Source organism: Rhinoderma darwinii, chromosome 2 (genome assembly GCF_050947455.1).
Source record: "Rhinoderma darwinii isolate aRhiDar2 chromosome 2, aRhiDar2.hap1, whole genome shotgun sequence".
Taxonomy (NCBI): domain Eukaryota; kingdom Metazoa; phylum Chordata; class Amphibia; order Anura; family Rhinodermatidae; genus Rhinoderma; species Rhinoderma darwinii.
Genome location: NC_134688.1, coordinates 258,250,231 through 258,260,195, shown reverse-complemented (window position 1 = coordinate 258,260,195; position 9,965 = coordinate 258,250,231).

The window sequence follows — 9,965 nt, the reverse complement described above, 5'->3', positions numbered from 1 at the left end:
ACAAAAACACACATATACACGAACACACATATACACAAACACACACACACACACACACACACACACACACATATACACAAACACATATACACAGTTATACACAAACACAACAAGATATACACAAACACACACACATATACACACACATATACACGAACTAACACATATACACAAACACATATACAAACAAAAACACACATACCCAAACACACACATATACACAAACACACACATATACACAAACACACACATATACACAAACACACCCATATATACACAAACACACACACATAAACACACACCCATATACACACATATACACAAACACACACATATACAAAAACACACACACACACACAAACATCTACACACAAACATATACACAAATACACCCATATATACACATACACATATACACAAACATATACACAAACACAAATACACAAACACACCCATATATACACAAACACACATATAAAAACCAAAACAGACAAAGACACATACCCAAACACACATATATACACAAACACACACACACAAACATCTACACACAAACATATACACAAATACACCCATATATACACACACACATATACACAAACATATACACAAATACATATACACAAACACACCCATATATACACAAACACACATATAAAAACAAAAACAGACAAAGACACATACCCAAACACACATATATACACAAACACACACATACACAAACACACACACTGTTTCTTTTAAATGCTGCTGGGGAACCCGCTCGAACCACTATATAAGGCTGCGCTACAGTGCAGCATTTAAATGAAACAGGATCCTGACCTGTCCATAGATTTTAAGGCAGCACAGAGTATTTCAGGAGATGAGCGTGCAGATTCAGTGCTGCTATGAACTCTGCTCTTACCATTACGTAGCTCTCAGTCTGTTACCTCTCCTCCACTCCTGTCCTCAATAACACCTTCACATGATTGGCAAGTCACCACGTAATAGTAAGAATAGAGTTCACAGCAGCACAGAGTATTTCAGGAGATGAGCGTGCGGATCTTGTGCGGGGTGGTTACTTGCCAATCATGTGAAGGTGTTATTGAGGACAGGAGTGGAGGAGAGGTAACAGTCTGAGCTACGTAATGGTAAGAGCAGAGTTCACAGCAGCACAGAATCTGCACGCTCCTCTCCTGAAATATTCTGTGCTGCTGTGAACTCTGCTCTTACCATTACATAGCTCTATGTCTGTTACCTCTCCTCGGATTCACTGCGAACCGAACTTTTCCGGAAGTTCGGACCGAAACCGGGTTCGGTTGTCCCGGTTCGCTCATCTCTAATCCCCACAACAGAAACAGAGCCCCCTGCGTTTCCGGAAAAGTCTCCATTATTGAGAAGACATTGTGGAGCCCAACTGCATGAGTTCCTGAGGCAGATGAAGAGATCTCAGCGCAGGGAAGAGGAGAGACCATTGCTGAACTTTCTTTTATGCGCTCTCGTAGGCATTGGTCAAGATGCACAACGAGAGTCATGGTATCCTCTAAAGTCGAGGGTGGAGGGTAATATAACAGAAGATCTTTCAAGGTTTCAGAATGACCTCGGCGGGATTGACATCAGAGCGCTGCATCATTCCACTGTGAAGAGACGGACCGCCGTTTAAATTCTTAACAGTAGTCCTCTACTGGATGCTGTCTCTGCTGGAGAGATAACAGATTGCCCCTCAGCCACTGCAGTGATATCTGGTTCACCATATAATAAACCTAGGGCAGCAAAGAAGGTCTCAACAGAGAAAAATTCAGGGGCATCAGGTCTCAACGAAAAGGCCCAGGTTTGAGGATCTCCCTGCAGTAGAGAAATGAGGAGACCAACTCGTTGCTGCTTAGTTCCAGAGGAAAAAGGCCTTAGTCGAAAATACAATTTACAACTCTCCCGAAAGTTTATGAAAGACTTACAATCACTGAAAAAATGATCAGGTAAGTTAATTTTAGGTTCAACCTAGGGAACGACTGCTTGGACCTGTGCAGTTGCATGGTATTGAATCCTTTCGGCCAGATCCTTGTACCAGCTGAGTCAAACAGAGCATCTGCTCCACCAGGCCATGCATAGGTTCCATAGTGGAAAAGACAATTTTAAAGGCTTGTGATTATGTCAAGGAATTACTACTTGAAAAATTCCCCAAAGTGCAAGTTTATGGAATTGCTATAAAAGCAATTCCCCAAAGGCAGCTGGAGACTGTCTGGATCAAGCGTGCAGATAAATCAGCTACTTCAAGTCCATCACCACTCTGGTCAGCAGAGACCTAGGCTACTCTATGGGCTTCACCAGAGCCCACCGCAAGGCAGGTTGGATTTGGCTGCATAGAACCCAGGATGCTTTTACAGAATACGGTGTTAGACAGGAGGTGCAGTGCAGGCAATACCAGAACAGATAACCAGACAAGCCAAACAGGGCTCACAACCAGGAGAAACTAAAAGTCCAAATCACAAAACAGAAGAGTACCAGGACTTGCAGAGGTCAAAACTGACCAAAATCAGAATGTCCAAATCAGTGAGCAGAGGGAAAATCCAAAGACAAAGCTGAGGTCCGGTTCAAAGAGTCCAAACAGTCAACGTGATTCAGGGTATAACCAGGAGCTTGATCAGACAAATGCAAACATAATAAATCACAAGCAACATGAGAAAACTGAGCAGATTCAAATACTCCACCCTTGGCCCTGATAGGACGCAGACAGAGAAATGAGATTGGCTCTGCAACAAAAAACTGGGCCACCTAGAAGCTTGGCTAGTAGTTATGACAACCTTAAAGTGACGGACGTTTCGTAACATCGTGTTAAGCAGAGTCATAGCTGGGCTTTTATTGACTTGGCGAAGAGATTTCGTTTCTGCCCTACCCCTATATTTAAATACCCTATACAAGGGATAGTGCAGCCCCTACTGGTGCTCCCTAGCTATGCCCCTGGTGTTAGAGACATACTATTTTTCATCCCATCTCTCAAATCTACATTGCTTTTCTTTTCAATTTTCTTTTTATTGAAGGGGTTTTCAGCAAACAATTGAACAAACAGTCAATATAAAATTTCATATTGCAATAAAGAGAATATTGTAACATGTTGTTATATCAATCAATGAGAAATACAGAAAGAAACATTTCAGCAAATATAAGATTGTGCAGGATGTAGGAGTGAAAGGGGAAATGGGGGAAAACGGGGTAGATATGTAGGAGAGGTACCATAAGATCAAGTACAAATTCTGTTTAAGGTCAAGACATAGCTGTTATTCATGTATATTAGTAATTCAAGAGAGTAACCTATAGTTCCGCTTTTGGTAACTACTCAGATTCCGCAGTGATATTTCTGAATTGAGAAGTATCTGCGAAAAACACCAAAATGTAGAGAAAATGTGCAAAAATTAGCATTTTTCTAAATTTAAATGTATCTGCTTGTAAGACAGACAGTAATACCACACAACATAGTTACTACTTCATATATCCCATATGTATACTTTTTGTTTCCATCATTTTTTGAACATTCCTCTATTTTTCCAGGACGTTACAAGGCTTAGAACTTTTGCAGCAATTTCTCATATTTTCAAGAAAATTTCTAAAGGCTATTTTTTCAGGGACCAGTTCAGTTCTGAAGTGGCTTTGAGGGCCTCATATATTAGAAAGTCCCCATAAATCACCCCATTTTGAAAACTGCACCCCTCAAAGTATCAAAAACAGCATTCAGAAAGTGTTTTAACCCTTAGGTTAAACCCCCTAGGCGTTTCTCAGGAATTAAAGCAATGTAGAGGTGAAATTTACGAATTTCATATTTTTTTTGCCCAAATTAATTTGTAATGCGTTTTTTTTCTCTAACACAGAAGGCTTTACACAACAAATGCAACTCAATATTTATTGCCCTTATTGTGCAGTTTTTAGATATATCTATCCCGCATGTGGCCCTAGTCTTCTAATGGACTGAAACACAGGCCTCAGAAGCAAAGGAACACCTTGTGGATTTTTGGGCCTCCTATTTCAAAAAATATATTTTAGGCACCATTTCAGGTTTGAAGAGGTCTTGTGGTGCCATAACAATAAAAAAAGTGACCCAATTTTGGACACTACACCACTCAATGAATTTATCTAGGGGTATAGTTAGCATTTTGACCCCACAGTTTTTTTTGCTAAATGTATTTGAATTAGTCTGTGAAGATGAAAATCTACTTTTTTTCTGAAAAAATATAGAAATTTTTACATTTTACAAGGAATAAAGGAGAAAGGACACCATAGCATTTGTAAAGCAATTTCTCCCGATTACGGCAATACCCCATATGTGGTAATAAACTGCTGTTTGAACCCACAGCAGGGCTCAGAAGAGAAGGAGCGTCATTTGGATTTTGGAGCGCTGATTTTGCTGGAATAGTGCCATGTTGCATTTGTAATGAACTGGGGGGAACAAAACAGTGGAAACCCCCCGAAAGTGACCACATTTTGGAAACTTCACCCCTCAAGGAATTTATCTAAGGGTATAGTTAGCATTTTTACCAAACAGCTTTTTTGCTAAATGTATTTGAATTAGTCTGTGAAGATGTAAATCTACTTTTTTTTCTGAAGAAATGTAGACATTATAAATTTTTACAAGGAATAAAGGAGAAAAAACACCGCAATATTTGTAAAGCAATTTTTCATGATTACGGCAATATGCCATTTATGGTAATAAACTGCTGTTTGGACCCACAGTAGGGCTTAGAATGGAAGGAGCACTATTTGGCTTTTGGAGCTCAAATTTAGCTGAAATGGTTTTCGGGTGTCATGTCACATTTGCAAAGCCCCCGAGGGACCAAAACAGTGGAAACCCCCCAAAAGTGACCCCATTTTGGAAACTAGACCACTTGAGGAATCTATCTAGGGATATAGTGAGCATTTAGACCCCACAGGTCTTTTGCAGAATTTATTAGAATTAGGCCTTGAATATGAATATCAACATTATTTCCACTAAAATGTTGAATTTTTTTATTTTGACAAAGAATAAAGGAGGAAAAAGCACCCCAACATTTGTAAAGCAATTTCTCCCGAGTATGGCTATATCCCACATGTGGTCATAATTGTATTTTATTAGAAATAAAATAACCCTTTTTGGACTGTTTTTCACTCCTTTCCATCCAAGAGTCATAACTTTTTTTTATTTTTTCCAGCAATAAAGCAGTGTGAGTGCTTATTTCTTTTCGGATTTTCTATTGTATTTACTGTTTTCACCGTGCAGTAAAAACGACAACTTAATTTTTTTTTCTGCGACTCAATAAAATTACGGTGATAAAAATTGATATCGTTTTTTTTAGATATTTTACTACTTTTACAAAGTAAAAACGATATGTTAAAAGAAAAATTGTTTTGTTTCAACACATTCCGAGAGGCATCACTTTTTTTATTTTTTAGTCGAGATGCGTGAGGATTTATTTTTTGCAGGACGAGCTGTAGTTTTTATTGGCACAACTTTTTGCCACATGCAACATTTTGAGCACTTTTTATTTATTTTTTTTTAGAGCTAAGGTGACCAAAAGACAGCGATTTTTGCATTTTAAATTCTTTATTATTTACGGCGTTCACCGTGCGAGTTAAATAATGGTATATTGTAATAATTCAGACTTTTACAGACGCAGCAATGCAAATTTTGTGTATTTTTAATTTTTTACATTACTTCAGTGAAAAAATGGGAAAAAGATTTTCTTTTGAACTTTAAATATTTATTTAATTTTTTTCACTTGTAACAACTTACTCTTTTTTTACACATTTTATTAGTTTCCCTAGGGTACTTGAACCAGCAAGCATTAAGTCGCTGGTACAATACACTTCAATTCTAATGTATTGCAGTATTTTGTAATTTTTACAGGCTCCTGTAACAGTGCGTTCGCTGTTCCTGTCTGTTAGTCCCGGGTGTCAGCTGTAATACACAGCTGACACCCGCAGCGTTTGGCACGAGTTCAGCGGGTGAACCCGCTCCATACATCACCCCCGCACCACGACATGCTATTAAGTTGTGATGCGCGAAGGGGTTAATGCGCAGATGATGGTGCGAAGTAAAAATTAACATTTTTCACTGATATGCCATTTTAGTGCACAATATGTTGTGACCAGTTGGTGCCACTGAAGACAAATACCTCATAAAGTATCAATCGGGTTCTCCCAGGTATGGTGATGCCATATCTGTGGACGTAAACTGCTGATTGGGCACACATTTGGCTTTTGGAGCGCAGATTTAGCTTGGTAGTAGTGTCAGGGATCATTACTATGCATATTGTTTGAAAAATATTATCCTCACACATATGTATATACATTTCAGTTCTTTGTGTAATATACTGATATATAATAAGTTCTTTGTTCATGTCGGACACACCTATGGAAGACACCGCCGCCTGGAATGCAAGAAGAGTGTGCATAAGAATTTGCAGCTGAGAAGCCAGTGGGGGGCTTGGGCACTCCCACATCTCTAGGGAGGAGGCATGTGTCTTTTTCTGTGTTTCTTTGTTCTGAATAAGTTTCAGTCTTCCTCCTGGCTGACTGAGGGAAGCTGTGTACCAAACATCTTTGGCTGGTTTACTTCTTTCCAGGCATGCCTTCAGCTTTCAATTTACAGAGGTGGTTATTCGGTGTGAAATACGGACCTGAGAGTAGTTCTGATTGGAGTTTTTACTGGTATTTCAGTTTATAATGTGGGGGCATATGTAAGCTGTGTGGAGTAAATCAGTGCATAATAAGAGGGTATAATAATGGGGTAAATAAATAATAATCCGCAGATGTGTGGCCAGTGTCGCACTGATAAATGGTGCCAGTTGTTATCCGCTCTTGGAACACTGCATATTTGTAGCAGTACAATCTGTAGTTTTTATTGGTACCACTGTGGGGTACATGGTCTTTTTTGGTGACTTTTTATTCCATTTCTTGGCAAGCAAGGTGACCAAAAACCATCAATTCTGACAATGTTTTTTATTCTTTTTTTTTACGGCGTTCACCGTGGACTATAAATGACAATTTTACTTTATTCTGCGGGTCGATACGATTACGGCGATACCATATGTATATAGTTTTTTTTTAATGTTTTGCAGCGTTTGCACAATAAAATCACTATTTTTTATAAAATTATTTATTTTTTGTGTCACCATATTCTGAGAGCCTTAACTTTTTTAATTTTCAGTTCAAAAAGCTGTGTAAGGGCTTGCTTTTTTTTGCACGACAGGTTGTCGTTTTTATTGGTTCTATTTTGGGGTACATGCGACTTTTTGATCACTTTTTATTGTATATTTTGTGAGGGGTGGTAACCAAAAATAACAATTCTGGCATTGATTTTTACTTTTTTTGTTTTGCGGTTTTCACCATGTGGAAAAAATAACATTATAGTTTTATAGCTGGGGTTGTTATGAACGCGGCGATACCTAATATATGTACTTCTTTAACGTGTTTAGTTTTTTTCCTGTGATAAAAGACTTATAATAGGAAAAAAAAAAGAAACATTTTTTGATTAAGTAAAAATGTACATTTTTTTTATTAACTTATTTATAGTTTTTTTTTACTTGTCCCACTAGGGAACTTGAAGACTTGCAGCTCTGATAGCTGCTAGAATACATTACACTACCTAGGTAATGTAATGTATACTAACTGTCATTGTGATGTGACAGTCACTCTGTCAGGAAGCCTATGAGGACCAGTCAGAGGCTGTTCCAAATAGGCTTCCATACAAGGCAGCCCAGAGGCCATTGTCTGGCCTCCGGTTGCCATGGCAACCATCGCCAGCCCTCGTGATTTAACCCCTTAATGACCAGCCTATTTTAGACCTCAATGACCAAGCTATTTTTTAAATTTTTCCATCGTCGCATTCCAAGAGCTATAACTTTTTTATTTTTGCGTCTACATAGCTATATAAGGTCTTGTTTTTTGTGAGACAAGTTGTATTTTTTAATAGCACCATTTTGAGGTACATATTATTTATTGATTAACTTTTATTAACTTTTTTTGGGGGGGAATAGAAAAAATCCGAAATTTCGCCACTCTTCTAAATCTACGCCATTTACCGTGTGGTATAAATAACACAATAACTTTATTCAGCGGGTTGTTACGATTGCAACGATACCAAATTTGTGTAGATTTTGTATGTTTTACTACTTTTACACAGTAAAAACGCTTTTGTTTCAAAATTATTTGGTTTTGTGTCTCCCTATTTGAAGAGCCGTAACATTTTTATTTTTTCGCCGATGCAGTTGTATGAGGGCTTTTTTTTGCGGGAAGACATGTAGTTTTTATTGGTACCATTTTGGAGTAGATGCGACTTTTTTATCACTTTTTAATCGCACAAAACAGCAATTTTTCAGTCGTTTTTTATTAAAATTTTTTACGGCGTTCACCGTGCGGGTTAAGTAATGTAATAGCTTTATAGTCGGGGTCGTTACGGACGCGGCGATACCAAATATGTGTAACTTTTTTACTTTATTTTGTTTTTTTAATACTAAGGGCACAACCACACGTAGCGGATTTGCTCTGGAATTCCGCTGCGGACACTCTGCAGCGGAAATCCGCAGCGGACCCGTTTCTCCATTGCCTTCCACAGCTTTGTGGTTGGGTTCGTTTGCATGTTGCTGACAATTCCGCTGCGGAGCATAGGCTGCGGTGCGGAATTTGGTGTCCGCAGCTTACAATGGTTAATAAATACCTATAACTGTATGTGAGGACAGATCATACCTCCCCGAAGGAAAAGAATAACACCAAGTACAATCAGTAACTTGCAAAAAATATATACATTCTTTATTACAATATATATAAGAACATGTTGGCCATCAGGACCTAAAAACCACAAACAATTAAAATATGCAATGTGGAAAACATAAGGCTGCTCACAAATGGCATATATACAATATTCAATAATGCCATACAGGGTCACTCTGACAGTCATGCCATGAATGTTTGCAAGAATAACAGACACCTAAAAATGTGTCTCCAAAAAATACTAAGACAGAACAATGTAATACAGACCCTGTAAAGAATGGTATGCAAGAAAGACTAAATAGCCAGCACTGAGTAGTCAGTGTAAATAAAGTGGTATAGAGACCAGGGTATCACCAAAAATCAGAATAGGTCCCAGAAGCCATACCAACCCGTATGTTGCATATCTAGCCAAAAAATGAATTTCCACAGCAAGAGCCCCGACGCGCATTTCACGGTAGCTTTTTCAAGGGGTACTAACTAGTGAGGTGACCAGCATTGTATTTGTACTCAATGGTAGGAGAGGTATGTTCCAAAATAACCAATAGCAGCACAAATCACCAATGTCAAACACCCAAAATATATCAGGTGTTATGCATTGGTGAGTCAAACCGCCACACAATTACCTGAACTCTGATCAGTGGGCAGCAACCGACGCCATTGCCGATGTCAAGTACGTCTGAGGGATTTATTTTGTTTTTTTAATACTAAGGGCACAACCAAACGTAGCGGATTTGCTCTGGAATTCCGCTGCGGACACTCTGCAGCGGAAATCCGCAGCGGACCCGTTTCTCCATTGCCTTCCAAAGCTTTATGGTTGGGTTCGTTTGCATGTTGCGGACAATTCCGCTGCGGAGCATATGCTGCGGTGCAGAATTTGGTGTCCGCAGCATACAATGGTTGTTGCGGACGTGTGGCGGACTGGTTGCGGACTCATTGCGGAATTTCTCCATTGACTTCAATGAAGATTCAAAATTCTGCAATGAAGTCCGCAGATGTAATGTAGATGTTATGTGTGCTGCGGAGCGTATTGGTTTTTTAACATGACATTTCTTCATTCTGGCTGGATCTATGTGTATTTCTAGGTCTACAGCCAGACTGAGGAAGTCAATGGGGCTCCCGTAATTACGGGTGACTACGTGTGTGCACCCAGATTCTGTGCGGCATTGATGCGGACAGTTGTGGAAGAAATCCGCTACATATGGCCATGCTCTAAAGCAGTTTGTAAGGGGAAAAAGTGGGTTTTTCATTTT